Genomic DNA, 26,635 nt, shown 5'->3' with positions numbered 1-26,635 from the left:
AAATTACATTTTTATTTTTTTTAAGCAGGCTGGTTGGTTAGTTTGCTAACGCTAGCTTGCTATTCCCCCAACACTGGCGGTGGGCTCCCGGGGGGTTACGCCGCTGCTACCGGGTCTGGAGCTTTCCATGTCCCGCTGGAGATCAGATCACGTCGAGGTCGGCAGCGGAGCTTTCTAGCGATGTTTCCCCGCTGGCCAAAGCCCACTGACGGCGGACCGTCTGCAGGACCTGGAGCTCAGCGCCAGTGTTTCAGTTTAACTGTTAAAAAGTGTTGAGCTAATTAAAAGGTATTTACAGTATTTAGAAGCGGGCTGGATGCTAGTAAGCTTGTGCTAGCTTTCATGCTACATAACTAAGCCGGACAGAGTTGTCCCTCATCTGGGGATAGACTTTAATGCTTTACAAACACCAAAGCAAGTAAGCGCTGTGACTAACATTACTCTTCTGAAGTGATTTTGGAGAGGGACATCAGGTAGAAATACGCTGGTTGACTAGCATGACACCATTGTATTCATATAATAATCAATCCAGGCTAACGTGAATGACAGTGACTGCATGTTGCTTCCTCTAAATTTCAGGTTGTGGTCGACTAGCGAGGCCAGCTCGTCAGTTGGATAAACTGACCAGACCTGCATGCCTCTTGTTTCTTTGGGCTAGTTGTATTAGCTTTAGCCTGGCTGGTAGCAGCTTTCTGCTTGTTTCTTTAAGCTAACTATATTAGCTTTAGCCTGGCTGGTAGCAGCTTTCTGCTTGTTTCTTTAAGCTAACTATTTTAGCTTTAGCCTGGCTGGTAGTGCCTTTCTGCTTGTTTCTTTAAGCTAACTATTTTAGCTTTAGCCTGGCTGGTAGCAGCTTTCTGCTTGTTTCTTTAAGCTAACTATATTAGCTTTAGCTTGGCTGATAGCAGCTTTCTGCTTGTTTCTTTAAGCGAACTATTTTAGCTTTAGCCTGGCTGGTAGCAGCTTTCTGCTTGTTTCTTTAAGCTAACTATATTAGCTTTAGCCTGACTGGTTGCAGCTTTCTGCGGTGGGAAATGGCCGGGAGACGTTGTGATTATGTTGCATTAATCAGGGGGTTTAGTTTGTATTTGAGGAGAACATAAAACCCCAACTACTGTAGCGTCACTCACTACCCATCAAATACTATGACATCACTGTGTTAGAGGCAGCTGTTGCCAACGGTAGGCTACTTTTCTACACACGGAGAGCCTCACTTCCCATACCAAACCCCGTCGGACTAACGTCACATCCACACGTTGCCCACATGGCTACCTGTCTTAAAGGGGAACGGTCGGATGGTAATAATCATGTAAAGGAGAAACGGTGAAAGGTTACTTTTCTATCAAGCAGCAAAAAAGTATTAACGTCAACATCGTAACGTCCTGCAATGTGACTTTTGCGCATGCGCACATCGCGATGTCGATGCTAAAACACAATATTGTTCAGCCCTAACTGACGGTATACTTCAGTAAGCTAGTTTGCCACTTTTATCTTGGGTAATGCCACATGTAAGTATATCTTAGTTTATTTAGATACCCAACATAGGTTATACTACGTACACTGTATAACAATACATTACGTGTTTCTTTATTTCATCTTACATTTTTGCTAGCCTGTTGTGTAGTTATATTGTTTTTACAATTATCTTTGTTTAATATCTGTGACTCATTACTATCTAAGTAACTGGTCATTGTGTTTTCTCCCAGTTTCACCCTTTGTAACTCAAATAAACGTGTTACAAGGATCCCGGTCGCCAGTGCTTGATGGTGGAAGGTGTTTAGCTGCTGGTCAGATTGCACTGCGTTACGTACGTGAAGGACAAGACATATTTCATGGTAAGTATTTCCAGGTAATCTCTGCACCTCTAATCTCTGCACCTCTGTTATTCTAATATTACCATGTAATAAAATTGAAACAGGCAGTTTTGCATTTTCCACCACTGATTCATGGTTGTTTGACAGTAACTACCAGAAGCATTTCCAGGTTATCACTACACCTCTGTCTTACTACGTAATAAAATAGAAACAGGTAGTTTTGCATTTTCCACCACTGATTCATGGTTTTTATTTCAGAAACTGCCGGAAGCATTTCCAAGTAATCACTACACCTCTGTTTTTGTATTATTACCATGTAATTAAATCGAAACAGGCAGTTTTGCATTTTGGACCACTGCCTTCTAAATCTCTAGCCATGCGCCATTTCTTGCCTAAAACAATATAACCAACAATATGTTAAATTAAATTAGATAGATGTAACTCCCTGATGGTCTAATGGCTAGGATTTGGCGCCCTCACCGCCGCGGCCGGGGTTCAGTTCCCGGTCAGGGAATGGTCAGGACTTGACAGACACAGATTTAAAAGAGCAAGTTTTTGGTTGATTTGTCAAATTCTTCCTCATTAGTTTAACGTTTTAAAGAGTACCATTTCCTTTAAATCAGACCCCGACAGTGGATGTATCCTTTTGTCATCATTGATGGGTCATAAACACTTCATCTGCCTCCATCTCAATAACAATTCTTTTCATTTTTTCAAGCAGTTACTAAACCCCTAACCAACATTTTTAACTGAAAACCAATGTATGTGAGAGTCCAGTAATGTTATTGTTGGATTCAGGTCCAAATTTTGACATTTTAGCGCAACGCAAAGGTGCATAACAGATTTTTTTTTCTACATACCTGGGGCGATGCAAAGCAGGGGTGGCCGACTAGTCAAGGAACAGCAAGAGACTTGGTATTTAAGACTACAAACTGACTATGTGACAGATGTGTAATCTGTCATGTCCTGCCTTCTGAAGCTCTAGCCAGGAGCCATTCCTCGCCTAAAACAATATGACTCATTCCAGTAAATGAAAAGAAAACTCACATCTACAAAGATAAATTTGAAAGATGTGACTCCCTGATGGTCTAGTGGCTAGGATTCGGCGCTCTCACCGCCGCGGCCCGGGTTCAGTTCCCGGTCAGGGAATGGTCAGGACTTGAGAGACTCAGGTGTGATGTTTGAAAGAATAAGTTCCTGGACTTGATTTTGATTTGTCAAATTCTTCCTCATTAGTTTAAATGAACTGACAACATCAGTTAAATGACTTACAGTTCTCAAAGACGCACACAATCTCAACTGGTTATCCTTTAGACAGCTAGTCTCTTTTTCTTTTCTCTCACTTTTTGTCTCTGTCTGGCCTTATGTATTTGCTTGTATTACATCACGTGACCTGCATACCAATGACCGTAAAGATTAATATGTACAGTACATGGTTTTCAGAACTGTATCTTCAGATAAAGGTAAGGCCACTTGAGTTATCTTTGGGCTGCTCTATATTCACCTGCAGAATGATAAACCCTAGAGTTGGCTTACTCCAGGTTATTTAAGCAACAAACGTCCCTGGGTGGACTTGAACCACCATCCTTTCGGTTAACAGCCGACTGCGCTGACCTATTGCGAACAAGGTGAGGGCCATGTGGGGCCTCTGAGCATCATTTATAGACTAATTAATTATTCTCGAGTCAAATTTTTATTGGAAAACACATACTTACATGACCATAGAATATTTTTAGTTTTCTCCTTTTAAGTAATGCATATTAGTATCTCCATACTTCCAGCCAACAATCTCCTATATTACTGACACATTTCATCTCTCCTCCATCTGTACAGGCTTAGCAATATACTTAAAATATAAAAGTAAAAGTAGCCTTATGAATGACAAAGCTCCCTGGACCAGACACATGTAACTAGAGAGCACACTGAGAAACTACAGTGGACATGGAGAAAAGACTCTTTATTCTTTATTCTTTATATGCCATTGGCTACGTTTTAAAATGGCCGTCTGCCAATAGGCCTAAAACATATATAAACATATAGCCTATTTATATTGACAGAGACTGGGACTCCAGGTTAATAAGATTCTGACCGAGTAGCAAGATATGAATTCAAGTGTGATTTTGTGAGAAGTCTGTGTATGTTCCAATTTAATTAGATTAAATTTTGTAATGGTAACTCCAGGGAAATTATTTGAAATTTAGTGAGGACTAGATTAGAACTGGATTTAAAGCTGATTGTGGTTTCCAACTTCGGCCCAGGTGTGTCTGTTAAAACACAGACGGAGACAACTTCTCTCTGTTGATTTATTACAATCAATCATCAGTATAAACATGGGGGGGGCAGCTCTGCTATGAATGTGTGTGTGGTAATAAATGAAATAAACAACATTGTAAAGGCTACCATACACAATGTATAGGAATCATATATGCTAGTAAATAATAACAATAAACCAACTACTAATTACATTATCTTAATGAGCAAGGACGTTCAACAATCGCCATTATATCGAATCAACAGCCAGGTGTAACCTAGCCAACAGTAGAAGAACGTAAACAAGCTAACTTTTAAATGTGCCAGAACTACAGACCAATACAACAACAGGCTTACATGAACTGACAACATCAGTTCTATGACTTACAGTTCTCAAAGACGCACACACGATCTCAGCTGGTTATCCTCCAGACAGCTAGTCTCTTTTTCTTTTCTCTCACTTTTGTCTCCGTGTGCCGTGCGCGCCTGCTCGTGGTGTGAGGCGCGTGTCCGCGCTATTCTCCGACATGGACTCCAAATCACACCTGATAGACAACCTTTAGCACAAAACTAAAGTAACAAGCCAATTTTGTAAAATGTAGGGAGTAGAAAGTACCGATATTGTGGTAAAATGTAAGGAGTAAAAGTAAAAAGTCGCCAAAAAAATAAAGAGTAAAGTAAAAATATCCGCAAAATCTACTTAATTTAATTTTATTTTATTTATAGTATCAATTCATAACACTTGAGTACTTGAGTACAGTAATGAAGTGTTTGTACTTCGTTATTTTGTTAACAAAGTATTTGTACTTCGTTAGTTCCCATCACTGATGACTGTAAAGATGAATATGGACATGGTTTCCAGAACTGTATCTTCTGATAGACATATGGCCACTTGGGTTATCTTTGGGCTGCTCTATATTCACCTGCAGAAGGATAAATCCCAGAGTTGGCTCACTCCAGGTTATTTAAGCAACAAACGTCCCTGGGTGGACTTGAACCACCATCCTTTCGGTTAACAGCCGACTGCGCTGACCTATTGCGAACAAGGTGAGGGCCATGTGGGGCCTCTGAGCATCATTTATAGACTAATTAATTATTCTCGAGTCAAATTTTTATTGGAAAACACATACTTACATGACCATAGAATATTTTTAGTTTTCTCCTTTTAAGTAATGCATATTAGTATCTCCATACTTCCAGCCAACAATCTCCTATATTACTGACACATTTCATCTCTCCTCCATCTGTACAGGCTTAGTAATATACTTAAAATATAAAAGTAAAAGTAGCCTTATGAATATCAAAGCTCCCTGGACCAGACACATGTTACTAGAGAGCACACTGAGAAACTACAGTGGACATGGAGAAAAGACTCTTTATTCTTTATTCTTTATATGCCATTGCCTACATTTTAAATGGCCATCTGCCAATAGGCCTAAAACATATATAAACATATAGCTTATTTATATTGACAGAGACTGGGACTCCAGGTTAATAAGATTCTGACCGAGTAGCAAGATATGAATTCAAGTGTGATTTTGTGAGAAGTTTGTGTATGTTCCAATTTAATTAGATTAAATTTTGTAATGGTAACTCCAGGGAAATTATTTGAAATTTAGTGAGGACTAGATTAGAACTGGATTTAAAGCTGATTGTGATTTCCAACTTCGGCCCAGGTGTGTCTGTTAAAACACAGACGGAGACAACTTCTCTCTGTTGATTTATTACAATCAATCATCAGTATAAACATGGGGGGGGGGGCAGCTCTGCTATGAATGTGTGTGTGGTAATAAATGAAATAAACAACATTGTAAAGGCTACCATACACAATGTATAGGAATCATATATGCTAGTAAATAATAACAATAAACCAACTACTAATTACATTATCTTAATGAGCAAGGACGTTCAACAATCGCCATTATATCGAATCAACAGCCAGGTGTAACCTAGCCAACAGTAGAAGAACGTAAACAAGCTAACTTTTAAATGTGCCAGAACTACAGACCAATACAACAACAGGCTTACATGAACTGACAACATCAGTTATAGGACTTACAGTTCTCAAAGACGCACACGATCTCAACTGGTTATCCTCCAGACAGCTAGTCTCTTTTTCTTTTCTCTCACTTTTGTCTCCGTGTGCCGTGCGCGCCTGCTCGTGGTGTGAGGTGCATGTCCGCGCTATTCTCCGACATGGACTCCAAATCACACCTGATAGACAACCTTTAGCACAAAACTAAAGTAACAAGCCAATTTTGTAAAATGTAGGGAGTAGAAAGTACCGATATTGTGGTAAAATGTATCAGTAATAAAAAATAAAAGAGTAAAGTAAAAATATCCGAAAAATGTACTTGAGTACAGTAATGAAGTGTTTGTACTTCGTTATTTTGTTAACAAAGTATTTGTACTTCGTTACTTCCCATCTCTGATGACTGTAAAGATTAATATGGACATGGTTTCCAGAACTGTATCTTCTGATAGACATAAGGCCACTTGGGTTATCTTCAGGCTGCTCTATAGTCTCCTGAAGAAGGATAAATCCCAGAGTTGGCTCACTCCAGATTATTTAAGCAAACGTCCCTGGGTGGACTTGAACCACCATCCTTTTGGTTAACAGCCGACTGCGCTGACCTATTGCGCCACAGAGACTGCATATGTCTGATGTTTTTTTTATTTCTGATTCTGATGTAGAGATGGACAAACGACTCAAAAGCATAATTCTTCTTGCCGTGACATAACAAGAAACAGTAAAAAAAGAGGTTGGCGAGATAGAGTTCAAGACCCTTTTTTCAGGACACCCAAACTTTGTCGCTCAATATGACAGGAATTCTATGCATCCAGGGCCAAATGTTTTACCATTTCATCCACTACGTTCAACCCTCACACGGGGCAGGAGTTTTAAAAAAAAAAGTGTTTAAAAAAAACACTACTGCTGCTAAAAATACAGTGACAGTTGGTTGAATACTGGCACAAGCACATGAATGGAATTTGTCATTCTTTGGTTATTTCTGAGATTGATACAATGAAAGGAAGTATTTAAGAGTCGTAGCAAACCAATGAAAAGGGTTATAGAACATATGTGGTATGTCCTTAGACATACTATCCAAGCAGGGAGATGAGTACAGAGATTTGGGTGCTAGCAAGATGGATGTAGGTTGCCCATTGTTCATTTAGACTTACCAGCAACATTGTTATGATACAAACCTGCTTGAAAAACAGCCACAATTCTTTTTAAAGACTTGTGCATGGAACACACATGAGATGGCAGTGTCTGAAGTGTTCAGGTATGTCAAATGGACAACTCATCTAGCAGAATGTGCAACTTTACACTGGACAACTTGGTAATTTTTCATATCCTGCTTCAACGGCATGCAATAGAAAAAACTGGGGAAAAATGTGAGGAACAAACAGGACTCTCCTTGTTCGTTGGTCTAGGTTTATGATTCTTGCTTAGGGTGCGATAGGGTCTGGATGAGACTACTTTGCATAGAAGTGGAGGTATGGATTGAATAATCTGGTTTATTTATTGAGTGTGATGGACGAGAGAGTGTCACCTATTTGGCAAATTCATCACAATATTACTATTACTTTTTACTGGCAAAATCAAGTCTGTGTTTTGGTAAAAATATTTTGTATCAAATGTTTCCTGTTGGCAAACGATATCGGGAAACTGACTAAAGCTGCATTTCCTTTTTACGAATATGAATGTTAACCTGCAGTCCTGGAATGTTAAGTTGCAGTTCTGGAACAATAGGTTGAAGTTGTAGAATTTTAAGAGTTGCGGTCCTAAACTGTTAATTACAGTTCTAAAATGGTACATTGTATTTCTAGAATGTTAAGCTGCAGTTCTAGAACAATAGGTTGAAGTTTCAGAATTTGAACATGCATTGTCACCAGACTTTAGTTTGATCTGAGGAACAGGAGGTCAGCACAGGCCATGATCATAGAAGGCAGGCTCATTTTAGACTGGTAAATTACAGGGATTTTTACACTGGGATGGAACTGCTATTCTTGCGATTGACAGACGATCTGCCCCAATACAGAAACCTGATACTGTGCAGAACTCAGGCATTCCCACTCTCTAAAACACCACAGCCCAACGTGGGGCTCGATCCCACGACCCCGAGATTAAGAGTCTCATGCTCTACCGACTGAGCTAGCCAGGCACTTCTTAACCCTTTTGTCGTCCTTCGTGTCCTGGGGACCCGTGCAGTTTTACCCATAGTGTTGTCCTTCATGTCCCCGGGACCCGTGGCGTTGTACTTTGGGTTCCAGGGAGCCGTAGCATTGTCCTTTGGGTCCCGAGGACCCTTGACGTGGTCCTTTGGGTCCCGGGGACCCATGACATTGTCGTTTGGGTCCTGGGGACCCTTGACGTTCCTTTTCGGGTCCCAGGGACCCTTGACATTGTCCTTTGGGTCCCGGGGACCCTTGACATTGTCCTTCGGGTCCATAGGACCCGTGGCATTGGCCTTGCGGGTCCAAAGGACCTGTGGCATTGTCCTTCGGGTCCCGGGCACCCTTGACGTTGTCCTTTGGGTTCCAGGGACCCGTGGCATTGTCCTTTGGGTCCCGGGGACCCTTGACATTGTCCTTTGGGTCCTAGGGACCCGTGGCATTGTTCTTTTGGGTCAAATGGACCCGTGCCGTTGTCCTTTTGGGTCCCGGGGACCCTTTACGTTGTTCTTCGGGTCCATAGGACCCTTGACATTGTCCCTTGGGTCCATAGGACCCTTGACATTGTCCCTTGGGTCCATAGGACCCTTTACATTGTCGTTCGGGTCCATAGGACCCTTGACGTTGTCCTTCGGGTCCCGGGGACCCTTGACGTTGTCCTTCGGGTCCATAGGACCCGTGACATTGGTCTTGCGGATCCTGAGGACCCGTGGCATTGTCCTTCGGGTCCAGGGGACCCATGACGTTGTCCTTCGGGTTCCAGGGACCCTTGGCATTGGCCTTATGGGTCCTTGGGACCCGTGGCATTGTCCTTCGGGTCCCGGGCACCCTTGACGTTGTCCTGTGGGTTCCAGGGACGCGTGGCATTGGCCTTATGGGTCCTTATGACCCGTGGCATTGTCCTTTGGGTCCCGGGGACCCTTGACGTTGTCCTTTGGGTCCTAGGGACCCGTGGCATTGTTCTTTTGGGTCAAATGGACCCGTGTCATTGTCCTTTTGGGTCACGGGGACACGTGGCGTTGTCCTTCGGGTCCCTAGGACCCGCGACATTGTCCTTCGGGTCCCAGGGACCAGTGGAATTGTCCTTCAGGTCACAGGGACCCTTACGTTGTCCTACGGGTCCCGGGGACCCATGACGTTGTTGTTTGGGTCCCGGGGACCCATGACGTTGTCCTTCGGGTCCCAAGGACCTGTGGCATTGTCCTTTGGGTCCCGGGGACCCTTGACGTTGTCCTTCGGGTTCATAGGACCTGTGGCATTGTCCTTCGGGTCCCTGGGACCCGTGGCATTGTCCTTCGGGTCCCGAGGACCCTTGACGTTGTCCTTCGGGTTCCAGGGACCCGGGGCATTGGCCTTATGGGTCCTTGGGACCCGTGGCATTGTCCTTCGGGTCCCGGGGACCCTTGACTTTGTCCTTTGGGTCCTAGGGACCCGTGGCATTGTTCTTTCGGGTCACATGGACCCGTGGCGTTGTCCTTTTGGGTCACGGGGACACGTGGTGTTGTCCTTTGGGTCCCAAGGACCCGCGACATTGTCCTTCGGGTCCCAGGGACTCGTGGAATTGTCCTTCAGGTCACAGGGACCCTTGGCATTGGTGGTACACTCAATCGGACGTATTATTTCTGCTACCCTCCCATCGTCCTGCTTTTGAGTCCCTGGGATTCTGGCCAATGGCTTGTAGTTGTAGTAAAAACAGGAAAGGCAAAGGCGAGTGGAAAGGGAGGTTAAAAAATAAAACTAAAGGCTTGACATCAGTCTACTAATTATTTTCATTACACACACACACAATATACACTTTAGACACATTGGTCTTCTTGTTGTCATCATTTTTTTTCACGTCATCTTGTTTTGGACCTGTGCACTTGTTGCACGTGGCTCGGCACAGCCGGGGGAGCAGCTGCAGCATGGCCCGTCGTTTGACTCAGGAGTTGAAGCTGCATCGGATTCTCGTGAGTGGCGGTGCCGCTCGCAATGTCTCCGCTGAAGCCAAGGTACAAAAAGGAGAAAACCCACAAGAGGCCTGCGACGAACAAGACGACGACAACCACCACCACCGTGACTGTGATGGCGGTGGGTGTGCGTCACAAGAGGACCAACACATACACGACCACAGCGGCGAAAAAGACTACTGCTGCTACGACGACGACGACAAAGATGATGACCAAGGCCAAGTGGACGTTGAAGTTCAAGACGAAGAAGGACAACAAGTGAATGAAGAAGAAGAAGTAGAGGAAGAAGAAGACGAAGACAAAAAAGTACAAATAGGAGAAGACGTCGAAGAAGAAGAAGAAAAAGAAGAAGAAGAAGAAGAAGAAGAAGATGGTAGTGAAGACGAGGGGCAAGAGGAGGATGAGGAAACATTTGTGTCAAAAGATGGCAAAGTCAAATGGTCCTCAAAAACGTGTCATCCCAGTGTCCCTAGACCTCATTGCCACGCTACCGAAAAAGACAAACCCGACCAAGAAGAGGACACAACAGACGCTGCTGTTTGTGGCTGCCACAAATCTCATTTTCCGTGCCACGATGCCAATCAAGCAGTTCCACGCGTACTCTAGACTGTTGCGATTTGACGACCGTGTGTCAAGAGCTGCCCAATGAGCCTCGGACAAACTGGCGGCCGTACGAGAGGTGTGGGACGAGTGGACGCGGCAGCTGCCTCGCCTCTACAACCCGGGCACCGACGTGACGGTGGACGAGCAGCTGGTGCCCTTTCGAGGTGTTGTATTTGTTGCTTTGTTGTTGTTTTCGGTTTTTTTTTTGTACCATTGCCGTACAATTGTCTTAGTGTGTGTGTGTGTGTGTGTGTGTTACATTTTTTCTTCCATCTCTTTCCATCATGTTCCATCTTCTTGTTTGGACACGCCACTTTCACACACCCGAGAGGGATCTGGTCGCCCGCGTGGTGCTGGACGTGACCGAGGGCCTGAGGGGCCCGCGTAACGTGACGTGCGACAACTTTTTCACTTCCTACGCGCTGGCCCAGCAGCTGCTCGTCGAGCGGCGCCTCACCGCGGTGGGCACGATGGGCAAAAACAAGCCTGAGTTGCCGGGGGCGTTGCTCGCCAAGAAAGGTGCCTTGCGGTCTTCTCGTCCAAGTTTGCCTTCACGCCCGTCCCCACTCTGGTGTCCTACGTGCCCAAGAGGCACAGGAACGTGGTGCTGCTGAGCACGCTGCACACGGGGGATGCGCGCGTTGGCGCCGGCAGGCAAGCCAAACCTGACATCATCCTCCACTACAACCACACCAAGGGAGGCGTGGACAACCTGGACAAGCTCGTGGACACATACAGCTGTCGCTGGAAGATGGTGCGCTGGCCCCTCGCCGTGTTCCACAACATCCTCGACGTGTCCGCCTACAACGCCTTTGTGCTGTGGCGAGAGCTCAGGCCCGAGTGGATGCGCGGCAAGCTCAACAAGAGGAGGGCGTTCCTCGAGCAGTTGGGAAGGGCCTTTGTGAATCCGCTCATCGAGAGACGGCGGCGTCTGCCTCGCACGGAGGCGTCCGCCGCACTTGTCAAAGCCATCGTCAAAGTGAGGAGGTCCTGTGGTGGTGGCGGCTGTAGTGGCGGCTCTAGTGGCGGCAGCGGCGGCAGCGGCGGTGGCACAGTCACAAGGGGCCTAGAGGAGGACGGGGATCTTTGAACCGGACACACCGAGGGTGCAAAGCAAAAGGAAGCAGTGTCAGCTCTGTCCAGAGGGAAAGGACCGCAAATCACACATTGTGTGCAGTGGCTGCAAGAGATACATCTGCGGGAGCTGCTCCCGGGCCTACTACTGTGCAGACTGTGTTTGTCCTTAGCCTCTTGGCCCGCGTGGACAAAGCCCCGAACAAACCTTGAATCTGTTTTGGATAAACACACACATGGGGCATGTTGAGTAGTCACCTGGTCGCTAATGTAACTTGAAGAAGCTCCACATTTGACAGTATTGACTGGAAGTGATAGTAATCAGTCCCATATGGTCTAGCGGTTAGGATTCCTGGTCTTCACACAGGTGGCCCGGGTTCAACTCCCAGTATGGGAATCGATGAAGGTCTCTAGCAAGATAAGTAAGCTCTTTATTATTGGTCTTGTATTAAATCATGGATGTAGTTTGACGTACTACTCGTCATTAATGGAGGAAAATAGCAACAACCCCAGGTTTATCTTCAGCACTGTAGCCAGGCTGACGGAAGGTTATATGGTTATATTGTTATACTGCAGCTTAACATTCTAGAATTTAAAGCTAACATTGTAGAATGGCAGCTTAACATTCTTGAACTTCAACCTAACATTCTAGAACTGCCAAGTAACATTCTAGAACTGTAACATTTCAGAAGTTGTAAGTGAAATTTTTGGACCGCAACTCAAAACTTGAGAAGTGCCTGGCTAGCTCAGTCGGTAGAGCATGAGACTCTTAATCTCAGGGCTGTGGGTTCGAGCCCCACGTTGGGTGGTGGTGTTTTAGAGAGTGGGAATCCCTCAGTTATGCAAAGTATCAGGTGGCTGTATTGGGGTGGGTCGTCTGTCAATCGCAAGATCAGCAGTTCCATCCCAGTGTACTAATCCCTGAAATTTACCAGACTAAAATGTGCCTGCATTCTATGATCATGGCCTGTGCTTACCTCCTGTTCCTCAGATCAAACTAAAGTCTGGGGACAATGCATGTTCTTCAACCTATTGTTCTAGAACTGCAGCTTCAACATTCAATGTAACATTTTAGAACTGTAATTAACAGTTTAGGGCCGCAACTCTTAAAATTCTACAACTTCAACCTATTGTTCCAGAACTGCAACTTAACATTCCAGAACTGCAGGTTAACATTCTTGAACTTTGACCTAACATTGTAGATTAACAGCTTAACATTCTAGAAATTAAACATAACATTCTAGAACTACAACACAACATTGTAGAACTGTAAGTAACATTTTAGGACCATAACTCTTAAAATTCTAAAACTACAACCTATTGTTCTAGAACTGCAACTTAACATTCCAGAACTGCAGCTTAACATTCTTGAACTTAAATCTAACATTCTAGAACTGAATATTAACATTCTAGAACTCAAACCTAGCATTCTAGAACTGCAACTTACCATTCTAGAACTAAGATGTAACCTTTTAGAACTGTAAGTAACATTTTGGGACCGCAACTTACAAATATTCTAAAACTTCAACCTATTGTTCTTGAATTGCAACTTTACATTGTATAATGGCAGCCTAACGTTCTAGAACTACAACATAACATTGTTGAACTGTAAGTAACATTTTAGGACCATGACTCTTAAAATTCTAAAACTACAATCTATTGTTCTACAACTGCAACTTAACATTCCAGAACTGCAGCTTACCATTCTAAAACTACAATGTAACATTTTAGGACTATGAGCAACCTTTTGGGAATGTAACTTATACAAATTCTAAAACTTCAACCTATTGTTCTGGAATTGCAACTCAAATTTCAACCTAACATTCTAGAACTGCAGCTTAACATTCTAGAATTTAAAGCTAACATTGTAAAATGGCAGCTTAACATTCTAGAACTTCAACCTAACATTCTAGAACTGTAACATTTCAGAACTTTTGAGTGAAATATTTGGACCGCAACTCAAAACTTGAGAAGTGCCTGGCTAGCTCATTCGGTAGAGCATGACACTCTTAATCTCAGGGTCGTGGGTTCGAGCCCCACGTTGGGTGATGGTGTTTTAGAGAGTGTGAATGATTAGATTAGATAGATTAGATTAGATTATACTTTATTTATCCCACGACGGGGAAATTCTGTCGTTACAAGTAGCAGCATAGCAGCAACAGCAAAAAACAGAAAAACAAAACAATAACACACAAACAAGTAAGCACGAAAGAAATACAAGGCAAGAAATACAAGGCAAGAAATACAGGCAAGAAATAGACAATGAAAATATGGTAGACTGAGTAAGTAAAATGCCGTCAAACAAAAGGAATTTTAAAGTGCGGTTGCCATGATAAGAGAAACAATATTGCGGTGTAAGTGACGTTAAAAATTAAGTTAAGTTGAATGTGTAATTAGAGCAAAGAAGCAAGAGTCGGTAGCATAATTTAAATTATATTAACCTGAGACCATAAATATTGAAAAGTAAGTACTTGTAATAAAATAATATAAATACCAATATTAAAGATAAACAGAAAGTGTGTGATGTAGATGGGAGAAAAACAGGAACAGAAACTACAACACTATCAGGTAGAGCAGGTGTTGTAGAGTCTGACAGCGGCCGGGATGAAGGACCTGCGGTACCTCTCCTTCTTACACCGTGGGTGTATCAGTCTGCTGCTGAAGGAGCTGCTCAGGGACCCCACAGTGTCATGTAGGGGGTGAGAGGTGTTGTCCATGATGGATGTCAGCTTGGCTAACATCCTCCTCTCCCCTACTTCCTCTATGGGGTCCAGAGGACAGTCCAGGACAGAGCTCGCTCTCCGGATCAGTCTATTGAGTCTGCTCCTGTCCCGGTCCGAGCTGCCCCCCCTCCAGCAGACCACAGCGTAGAGGATGGCAGAGGCCACCACAGAGTCATAGAAGGTCCTGAGGAGAGTCCTACACACTCCAAAGGACCTGAGTCTCCTCAGCAGATGGAAGCGACTCTGGCCCATGATGAGGTCATCAGTGAGGTCACAAAACGTCCACAGAGGACCTTATAAGTACAAGCCATGTTGAGTCTTTAAGTTCAGGGTTCTGCTCCTGGTAGCTGGAGGCCAGCGGATTCGGCAGAGACTAGGCGCTGCAAAAGCAGCTTGTCTTGGAGGCCTCGCTCCCAGAAGACTAGGACCAGATGCTGCGAAAGCAGTTTGTCTTTGGAGGCCTCGCTTCCAGAAGACTAGGACCAGATGCTGCGAAAGCAGTTGGTCTTTGAGGCCTCATCGCCTGAAGCCGCTGTTCTCCAGTCAGCCAGAGCAGAGGGCCCGACCTGCTCCGCCGAGGAACAGAGCTACCAGCTCTGGAGGCAGGGGTCAGGGACCAGGGTAAGTGGTTTAGAAAGGTATTAGGGATCGTAAATGCGCTTCAGCAAAGCTGAAAACAAGTCTGAAAAAAAAGCCCATAGTGTCACACCACCTTGTGTTTGTGTTGTGTGTGTGTGTGTGTGTGTGTGTGTGTGTGTGTGTGTGTGTGTGTATGTGTGTAACTAGATAAAAAATTAAATGCTTTGGACTTTTATTTGGCACTTTAGAGATTTATGGCTTTGACTAATTCTGTTTATCTGTAAAGGTTATATTTTAGGTTTGTCTGTGATTTGTCCTCAGACCTGCTGTACTTTCCTATGGACTATGGGATCAGGTCAGAGTTGACTGTGGGAACAAGTTTTATCTGGCATTATTCATACAGGGTCGGCAAGATGGCTCTGTGTCGTGCGGCAGCCTGTTGCAGCACCTCCTGATTGTATGCGTGTTTTGTGTGTTTTTAGTCACTTTATTTTTATTTATTTTTTGGCCGGGGGCCAAACCTGAAATCCCAAAGGAACTACGAAGGAGACGCCGGGGTTGCAGAGGAGGAATAAAACGTAAAGAAAAAATAAGAAAACACAGGCCTGCCGTCCCAGCGATCATTATGGGGAATGTACCGTCTCTGGGGAATAAGACGGACAAACTAGCAGCACTCATCAGAATCCAGAGGGAGTTCCGCGAGTGCAGCATGCTGTGTTTTACCGAAACATGGCTGCACTCGCACATCCCGGACTATGGTGAGGCGGTACCAGGCTTTTTGACCGTTCGGGCGGACAGGAACGTTATAGAAAGTGGTAAGAAGAATGAAGGGGGGGTTGCACTGTATGTGAGTGAAAGGTGGTGCAACCCGGGACATGTGAATGCAAAAGAATGTTTCTGTAGCCCCGACATTGAACTGCTGGCTGTGGGGTTTCTTCCGTACTATCTACCGAGGGAGTTTACATCCGCCATAATGATAGTTGTCTACATTCCACCGTCTGCTGATGCGGAGGCAGCTGCTGACATCATTCACAACATGGTCTCACGACTGCAGACGCAGCAGCCCAACGCCTTCATTACTATCTCTGGGGATTTTAATCATGCTTCTCTGGATAAATCCCTCCTGGACTTTAAACAATATATTTACTGCCCCACAAGAGACAATAAAACTTTGGACCTCCTGTATGCAAATGCTAAGGATGCATAAAGTGCCGCTGCCCTTCCCCCCCTTGGCAAATCAGATCACAATCTTGTCTTGCTGTCTCCTATGTATGTTCCTTGTGTCCTCCGGCAGCCTGTCCACAAAAGGACTGTGAGAGGTGGACTCAGGAGGCTGAGGAGGCACTGCAGGGCTGCTTGGAGTCTACAGATTGGAGCGTGCTCTGTGAGCCACATGGGGAGGACATCAACAACATGGTTGTCTGTATCACAGAATACATTAAGTTCTGTGAGAACACCACCATGCCCTCCCGGACTGTACGCTGTTTTCCCAACTACAAGCCGTGGATCACCAGTGACCTGAAAGTCCTTCTGAAGGAGAAGAAGACAGCTTTCAGGTCATGGGGCAGACAGGAGCTTAGGGAAGTACAGCACCGACTGCGGGATAAACTGAGGGAGTGTAAAAACATCTACAGGAGGAAGCTGGAGGCCAGTCTCCAGCAGAGCAACATGAGGGAGGTGTGGACAGGGATGAAGGAGATCACCGGGTGTGGGGGGAAGAAGAGGACAAACACCAGGCAGCAGGGAGAGAGCAAACGAGATAAACTGCTACTTCAATAGGTTTAGCTCACAGCCATCCCCTGCCTCCGTGTCCCTTCACTTTCCCGGTCCCTAAGAAGTCGACTCCATCTGGCCTTAAGGACTACCGCCCAGTGGCTCTCACATCCCATGTGATGAAGGTGCTGGAGAGGCTGGTCTTGGCCTACCTGAGGCCGCAGGTGAGTTCTTCTCTGGACCCTCTACATTTTGCCTACCAGACTCGTGTGGGAGTGGACAATGCTGTCATCTATCTTCTGCAGCGTGCACATTTGCACCTGGATGGCGGTGGCGGCACTGTGAGAATCATTTTTGTTTGATTTCTCCAGTGCATTCAACACCATCCAGCCACTGCTACTTGGTAAGAAGCTGCAGGTGATGGGTGTCGGTCTGTCCACAGTCCCCTGGATCACTGACTACCTGACAGACAGACCACAGTTTGTCCGCCTGGACCGTGTTCTGTCTGATGTGGTGGTGAGTGGTACGGGGGCCCCACAGGAGATGTGCTGTCTCCTTTTCTGTTCACCTTATACACCACAGACTTCCAGTACAACTCAGAGTCATGTCACCTACAGAAGTTTTCTGATGACTCTGCAGTTGTTGGGTGTATAAGGGATGGACAGGAGGGGGAGTACAGGGCACTAGTGGATGACTTTGTGGAGTGGTCTGGTAAGAATCACCTGCTGCTGAACCTGGATAAGACCAGAGAGATGGTGATCGACTTCAGGAGGAAGGGAACGGCTCCGCAGCCACTTTGCATCCTGGGAGGTGACGTGGACATGGTGGAGGATTACAGATACTTGGGTGTCAACATCAACAGCAGACTGAACTGGTAGGTCAACAGCACTGCTGTTTACAAGAAGGGGATGAGCAGACTCTATTTCCTGAGGAAGCTGAGATCCTTCAACGTGTGCAGCAGGATGTTGGAGATCTTCTACCAGTCTGTTGTGCGCTCTGTTCTCCTCCGCCATCTGCGGGGTCAGCAGCATCGGAGCCAGCGATACAAACAGACTGAACAAACTGATCAGGAAGGCTGGCTCCGGGATCGGCTGCAAACAGGAAACTTTTGAACCGCTACAGAAAATCCTTCATACCATAAGCAATAACACTTTTTAACATGTCATCACTGGGTGCTAGATAAGACTTTTGGGCACCACACTACTGCTCTAATGCAACCTGCACAATTTGGTTTATGTAGCATACATTTTTAACATTTTAACATATTATTTAAGCAGTTGCACATTATTGTTTCCCCATCCTGTACATATTCAAATATTTGTTCTTTTTTTACTTTATTCACATTATTATTTAAAGTATATTGTATGTATGTATATTTTTTCCTAGTATTTCATTTATATTTATATTCTGTGCTTTGTGACTGATTTTGCTGCTGCAACACCGAAATTTCCCATTTTTCTTGGGCTCAATATATAGACATTTAAGTATTATATTTATTGTATATTTAAGAAAACCGAATATGGGAAATAGCCTGGAAGCACACATATTGTTCAATGCGACCTGCAAATTACTAAAATAAAATTGCATATTTTTCCATAATGTTACTGTTTAGAAATCTTTGTGAGCATCGAGGGCTAGCTACAACTAAAGAAGGCTACATGCCAACAGGTTAACGTTACTAAACTCACCTGTACTCAGAGATTGGTGTTCACAGTCTGTGTCATCGCTGGTTTCAAATAAAATACTGCTTTTATCCCTCTCAAAACCATGACACTTCTTGTTTGCTGTCCATTTTAGCAATATTGCTAACGCTCCCTGGCAGTGTTGCCAGATCTCGCGAGACAAATACGCAACCAGGCCTGTGAAAACAAGCCCAAAATAAGCAACTTTTTTACGGCGCCCCCCTAAGATCCTGGAAGAGAAAAATAAATCAAACTGTGTGTACGGTTTTACAATCCATGAGGACAGATTAGTAAACTGTGCACACGGTAGGCTAGAGTTTATTAATGTTCTCCCCCTGAGCTTCAGGACAATGACCACAGGAGGGAGTTAAACCACCTTTTAACATTATTTAACATTAGAAAACTGATGGGATTTGAAATATAGACACTTTTTCACAGTGATTTTGAATTGTTCTTGTTCCCCACGACGGGTTGAATCCATTCTTTTCCTCCTTTCTCCTTTTCCCAGTCTTTGTTATACTTCTTCCCGTAGTTCACCCACTTTATCCCGGGCATTTATTCCTCCAAAAACTCTCCTACAGTCCACTCACCATTGGTCGCTACTCGCGCATTTTCCTAACCAGAAAACAACAGACTGACCTGCTCTGCCTCTGATTGGCTGGTACTCGTTTCCATCTGGGTCAGAGCCAATTAGAAGCAGGAAGTGGGTGGGAAATAACGCTGCTGTCAATAGTGTTTATGGGGAAAGGGGCGGGATCGAGCGAACCGGCAAGAACAACCTGGGAACAAGCCCAAATAAGCAACTACACTTTAGTGACAAGCCCAAAAAAACGCAACCCGCAACTACCAATATTTGTAAGCGACTTTACAAAAAAATAAGCCCAAAGTTGCTTATAATAAGCGGACTTGTCAACACTGCTCCCTGGTTACGCTCGCCCTACTCTGCCTCTGATTGGCTAGTAGTCATTACCTTCGGTTTGTTAGGTTGGGTGTCTTTCTCTAGCTGTCACTCTGGGTTGGGTATTTTCAGAGTCCGATATGCATGAAGAGTGAAATAGTTTGGTACAGTCAGAGCCAATCAGAGGCACAGTAGGGGCGGGTTACAGCCATACCGGTGGCGGGCGGGCTGTGGGCATTTGGGCGCACTTTTGGCTCTAACAGGTCTGGTCTAACTAACTTTTCCGTGTGTAACCCATTTGATGGAAAATGCCTGGTTTAGCAAGTGAACTAAGGGAGTTAATCGAAGGTAGCCGATTGAAAAGAAAACACCATAAGGAACTAAAAAAATGGCTAAAGAAAAGACAACTTCTGAAACAGAAGATGAAATGCAACATTTGCCACCACAAAATGAAGATGAAGCACTGCAGTCGTGGTAGGCCTAACTAATATGGGCATACATGGCCTAAAGGTCTGATATTACTAAAGAATTTTTTTTTGTTACTGTAGCTTATAAGCCTAGTTTTCTTCTTTTTTACTGTATATTTAGCATTTATTTAACAGTATATTTAGTATATGTTTTACTGTTTACTTAGGTATGTATTAAATTTCTTTACTGATGCTTTTAGAGTGACCGGCCACTTTTCTAAGTGATTTTCCCAATTTAATTTACTCCATTAAGGTTTCAGTAAATCCTTAGCCTACATGGTTTTAAGTCTGGAACCAAGTCAACCAACTACAAGATGAATAGTGGCCATAAGACATTTAATTTACCGATAAAATGTTGTAAATGGAAAAATAGCAAAGATAACGTTACAAGACTGTGTAGCTTACATAACTCTAGTAGACTTCAGTTGTAGCATTTAGGTGAGTATAATAATAGGAAAAGCATTCTTCGTTTTACTTGTTACCCCTGAAGTACCCCAAAGGTTCCAGTCCATGCTTTAGGAAGCAACGACAAAAGACTGAACAAAACAATGACAATATAAATGTTTGCCATTTGTTCAATCTCATGTCTCCTACTCAAACATTTTTTGTTCTTAAAAAAATGGTCTTGCATTGAAGCAAAACAATTTAAACAGATATCATAACAATTATGGTATATCTTTGAATTCCATTGGATCTCAAGTTGTGCCATGTTCCATAGGGTATGTCAACAGAGGGCCAAACATAGAGCCGTTGTCAGAAAATCCATCCGACACCAGTCACTATTTAGGCAATCCAAGATATCCCTTTTCAACTGGATGCGATTTGTGTACAGGTATGGAAATCAAATTTAAGTTCAAGAATAACATGCTATACACCTACATGAATCAAAGTGCCTGTAATTTAGATGATATATTACGCTAAAACCAGTGGTAGGCTACAGGATACAGAAAGTAAATATACATAATTTTATTGCTGCAATATTCTAAAGGCAAGTGACATCTCTTTGAAAATCACAGTGAATTGCTGCATCCAAAGAGATACTTGCACTTTTTATATGCATTGGATAAATTGAACACACCTTCTGGGTTCCATTAATGTAAGCTACTTTATAGTGCATATGGTAATAGCTTTTCACAATAGCTTGCACAAGTGCAAGTTAGTGGCAAATGGCGAAGCACATGTTAATTGTTGTTAGGCAGTGGATGGACACTACGTCTAATTTTCATTAGTATTACTCCCATTTTACATATCTTGAATCACTCTCATGCCCATAAGAATGCTGTGCCAGGTGTAATTACTGAAGTATTGTTTGCATAAGGCCACAACATTTTCACCATTAATTTTGTGTATTTCCAGGTTTGCACAAGGCCACAACATTTTCACCATTAATTTTGTGTATTTCTAGGTTTGCACAAGGCCTACGATTAAGACAAATTGACATGATAACTGATGACATTGCTGCAAGCACAACTACACTGTCAAAGATGGCAAAAAAGCTACAAGATGTCTGTGTTGAGGCAATGGAGAGAAGAAAAAGAAGAAAAGGACAGAGGCTGGGAGGGCATAACGAGTTTGGGGTTATCGATGAAAGCCACTTCAGACACAAAAGAAAGGTTGATGTAAACACCATACAGCTAAAAATTCTATGGGAATTCTCACAACAAGCCCAATGCTTTCCAGCCATTCTATTTAAGTGACAGAACTTGCAATTCTTGCCTTTTCAAGGTATGTCAGTGTATTTGTTTTTTTTCTTTTGCTTGACTTGGCTTTGACAGCTATCAGGAGGAGGATTTTTCAGGAGGACTATGTCCTCTTGTATATACTGAATGCTTTGATTACTATAGGCTTTTACCCACAAGGTTATAATAATATATAAAGGAATCAGAATGAATGAAACAGTTGCAAAACATAAACAATTACGTGTTACTTACCTACATGCCAGCTGTAAGGTTATTCAGCATTCAGTCCGGCGTTATAAATGAACAATTATTAGTTTAAAACTTTTTTATTAATCACAAATTGTGTGGCATGGTGTTATAACTTTATAATTACCAAACTTTTGATTTCATAGTAACTGTCATTTAATTACATGTTGTTCTCTGTAACTGTGATGGATTACAGATATACAGTTGAACAACATCAAAAAACAACAAAAAACAGAAAATTCAGAATTTCCAGAATAGGTCATAATGACAAGTTATTGTCCATGTATAGATTTATCTTTAGGTTTCATTACTGCATGGCTGTAAGGAGATGCAGTAATTGCTACCACAAATAAAAAGTTATTCCTCCAGGGGTCACAAATGGTCACAGCAAATTATAAAAGACTGTATTGAAATCACCACCGGGAAGCATCTGTGGACGCAGTGGTGGGGGGTGAATCCAAACTTATGGGGATAGAATAATTTTATAACTCAGGAAAGTAAATCAATTGTCAGCATTCTGTGTTTCAATGGTCAAATAATTACAGTAAATATTAGTTATACATCACCATGCAAATAATTGCCATTTCTAATATGTGTCCAATTTAATATTTTGACAGTACGGACGTGGAAGAATGGCTGGTGGGTGGAAAAGGAAGAAGTGGGTGTTTGGGATGCTTGGCGTGAAGCACAGAGGACAGAGGACCATGCCTGTTCTCCGCCTGGTGGCAAGACGGACCAAACGAGAACTGGTCCCATTGATTCTCCACCACGTTCGTACTGGATCCACAATATTAAGTGATGAGTGGCGGGCCTACCGTCAGGCTCTGCCGGCATTTGGATACAAGCATTACACAGTTAACCACAGTGTGGCATATGTCAATGCTGAAACGGGTTGCCACACTCAACACATTGAGAGGGCCTGGAGGAGCTACAAGGAGACAATTGGTAGACTCCGAGGGAATCGCAAGGAGGATCTGCTCAGAGACCATTTGATTGTGATCGAGTGGAATGAATGGTTGGGTAAAAAACACCATAATGGTCCACTGGGACGCCTGCTCCACGATATTGCTAAGCAATACAAATAGAAATAAATTGTGTCAAGTTTCTGGAGCTTGTTAAAATATTATCAGTGCACAAATAATCACTGTTTTATGGACCACTAATAAAAGATTTAAGTGTACCAAATAAAGTAACTTGATGCTTTATACACTTATTTATAATTAACTCACTATTATAGACCACCCACCTGTTGCAACTTTATAATAGGCATTACAATAATTCTTATTGACATTTTACAAAGTATTTTACCAACTATTTAACAAGGTATTATAGTCATCTGTTGCAACTTTATAATAACATCCAGACACTGTTTATAGATTGTTTATAAAGTATTTATTAACTATTTAACAAGGCATTATAGTCATCTGTTGCAACTTTATAATAACCATCCAGACACTGTTTATAGAAGGTTTACAAACCAACTAGTAACCATTAATAAAGTATTTTATATTATTATGTTTATTAATGCATATTCACATCAACTTTCTTTTAGATTAATGCATATACACATCAACTTTCTTTTTAACATGTTGGGAGTATAGCTCCCGGCCCCGGGACGTATCCTCGCCGTTTTTCGGAAGTGCTGACTTCCCTCATAAATGCAAGCATTAAACCGTCATAAACACGCTCAAGCCATACACCATTTAAAAGCTTAAAGTCTCATGATTCCATCGAGCCCACACACAAAGCAATAAGGTGACTCACAACGGTTATAATCATGTTCTGAAGTAAAGAAAGACAGAAAGATTCGAGTCTAATCGAGTGTGTTTTCCTACCTGTCTCCTCGTGTCTTTAATCACAGCGGTGAAAGATCGCCAAAAACTTTTTTTTACTACATCGCCAACACTCCAAGGTATTAGAATATCCAAGTCTTGTAATCCATAATTATCTGGTCCCCTCACAATCTTGTAGTTTCAGCCCAAGTTTTGACGTAGAGAAATCTAGATAGATCATCATTTTTTGGGTTTGATTGAACTTTTTTCACCACTAGACTCTCTGGCTTCTGCAGATTCCACTGAACTTTGTTCCCAGCCAATAGCATCAGTCTATCTCAAGATACCCCCAAGCTAAGCCAATGAAATCTCACAGTCCCCATTGGGCCCACGTGGGAATGATTGACAGTATATCCCACCAGTTAGAAAAAGACGTCATAAAACTGGCCTCCCTGTGTAGCCAATAAGGAGACGAGTTGATTGATATCAAACATAACCAGAAAAAACTAACCCTGTGATGGCTCCACCTCAAAGTAAAAATAAGGCCTTCTTATGGCATTTCACCATTTCATCAAATTATGATTACTTATTTCTATAAATCTATGTATGCAGTTTTTTCAGGTATATGTGTGAGTGATGTGGATGTGTTTTTGTATTTCAGAAGTTTTGTATTTAGCACTTTTTTGGCTTTTTTAGAAATAAGACAAACGCACAGACATATCTGTAGAAATACATTCATATAAAATCCATTTTATAAGTAATTTTCTTCTGGATTTTTTCTGTTCTAAGTTGAGACATGTGGCTAGGGTACTATTGTAGTATATAGCCCATGTAATATGCTTACAGTAGTGCTTTTTATTAATTTTCCAGATGATTTACTTGGACGGAAATAGAAATTCTGTGTTCTAACCTCTGTAGCTCTGTGTCAGTAAGGCCTAGTGTCACAATGCCACTAGAAACAACAAATTGAGAGTGTTAGCTTCACAATGAACTCAGGGTCATCACAGAGGGCCAAAGCATGTGGAAACTGCAGCACTTTTTAGGGGGTACAAATTTAGGCGAGAAAATCATATATTTTTAAGTGTATCTGAAGAGGTTTTAACCGGCATGTTATTTTAAGCATGCAATTGATATGAGTTGATCAGAAATTGTTATATTTATTGCTGATTTGAAAACTATTTACATGACCGCATCGAGCTTCAGATCAATGGTGTTGTCATGGTAACAAACAAACTGTATACAGAACGTTTTGCAACAATGAATACACAAACACTTGCGGTTGCAATTATGAAGTAAAATGTAATGAACAAGAGTTTTCATACTCAATATAACTTTCTTTTTTTAACTTTTAATTTTTTTATGATCATTGTGACTTTTTTTGTTTTTGGTTCTTTTTTAATTTTTTTTATTTCCACACCAGGTATGTGTGTGTGTGGTGAGTAAGAGAGACACAGAGAGAGAGAGAGAGAGAGGGGGCGGGGGGGGGGGGGGGGTGGGGGGGCAGCTGGCAGTTAAAAAAAAAAATCTCCGATGGCAGAGACGCAACGGGAGTTTCATTTAAACCAAGCAGCATGTCTGAAACCCACGTTCACCAGAAATCTACTGGTTACTATGTAAGGACTACAAATCCCACGTTCACCAGGAATCTACTGGTTACTATGTAAGGACTACAAACCCCACGTTCACCAGAAATCTACTGGTTACTATGTAAGGACTACAAACCCCACATTCACCAGAAATCTACTGGTTACTATGTAAGGACTACAAACCCCACGTTCACCAGAAATCTACTGGTTACTATGTAAAGACTACAAACCCCACGTTCACCAGAAATCTACTGGTTACTATGTAAGGACTATAAACCGAAGTTAAAAACAAACCTGAAGCTGAAGAAACCCTAAACGTTAACGAAACAGATCTGCAGACCCGACTGACTGAAGGAGCGGGAGAGAGAGCGAGAGAGAGAGCGAGAGAGAGCGCATTTCTCCATGTTCTGTGTGTGTGTGATTGATCCGAGCGGGTTTGCAGCGGGGGGGGGGGGGGCGCTGTGATTATCACAGAACGCTGCGCGGCCAGTTGAGGAGTTTTATTCAATCCGAGCACGGATATTGACTCATATTACTCGTATAATACTTGTACTCGGCAAAAGTGCTTTATCCGTACCGGATACTCGTTTCAGCCGGTTACTCGGATCACCCCTAATATACACACCAACTTTCTTTTTAATATATGCATATAAACATCAACTTTCTTTTCCATTAATGCATATACACATCAACTTTCTTTTTATTATATCATCACCATTCCTTTTGTCTTCATCAAAATTCATTTTGACATCAACTTTCTTTTTAATAAATGCATATACACATCACATTTCTTTTTTATTAATGCATATACACATCAACTTTCTTTTATATTAATGCATATAAACATCAACTTTCTTTTAGATTAATGCATATACATATCAACTTTCTTTTTGATTTATCAACACCATTCATTATATTATTATCACTATTCATTACGAAATCAACTTTCTTTTTAATAACTGCATATACACATCAAATTTCTTTTAGATTAATGCACATACACATCAACTTTCATTGATATTAAAGCATAAACACATCAACTTTCAAATAGGTCCAGACCATCTTCTGTGATGTTATTTACAGAAACCCGAAAATTCCCACCAAGAGCAAGCACTAGGCGAAAGAGGCAAGGAAAAACTGAGCCAGCACAAAGAAATGTGTTTCAGCCCTGTTTCGAACAGGGGACCTTTCGCGTGTTAGGCGAGCGTGATAACCATTACACTACGGAAACTAAAGAAAAATATTTATTTTGCATATTTGTGGGAAAATGCACCATTTTTATTTTACTGCAAATGTTCAAAAAGCTACAAAATAGAGATTTTAAACTAGATTCAGTCACATATGCTTTGTCATGGATTTGAATGATAGCAAATATGTAGTAAACTTAAATATTTCTACATGCATTGACTGTGGTCTGAATG

At 42.6% G+C, this 26,635-nt stretch overlaps 1 non-coding gene across 1 annotated transcript; it reads right to left on the bottom strand.

Moving 5' to 3' along the window:
* Positions 1 to 26,372: 26,372 nt before the first annotated feature.
* Positions 26,373 to 26,445, bottom strand: trnav-aac (transfer RNA valine (anticodon AAC)). Its single transcript has one exon. It is a non-coding gene; the product is annotated as a tRNA-Val (tRNA).
* Between the last annotated feature and the right edge of the window lie 190 nt (positions 26,446 to 26,635).

Source organism: Etheostoma spectabile, unplaced genomic scaffold (genome assembly GCF_008692095.1).
Source record: "Etheostoma spectabile isolate EspeVRDwgs_2016 unplaced genomic scaffold, UIUC_Espe_1.0 scaffold00018647, whole genome shotgun sequence".
Lineage (NCBI taxonomy): Eukaryota > Metazoa > Chordata > Actinopteri > Perciformes > Percidae > Etheostoma > Etheostoma spectabile.
Note: the sequence above shows the minus strand (reverse complement) of the source record. Positions and strands in the feature narration are given on the sequence as shown.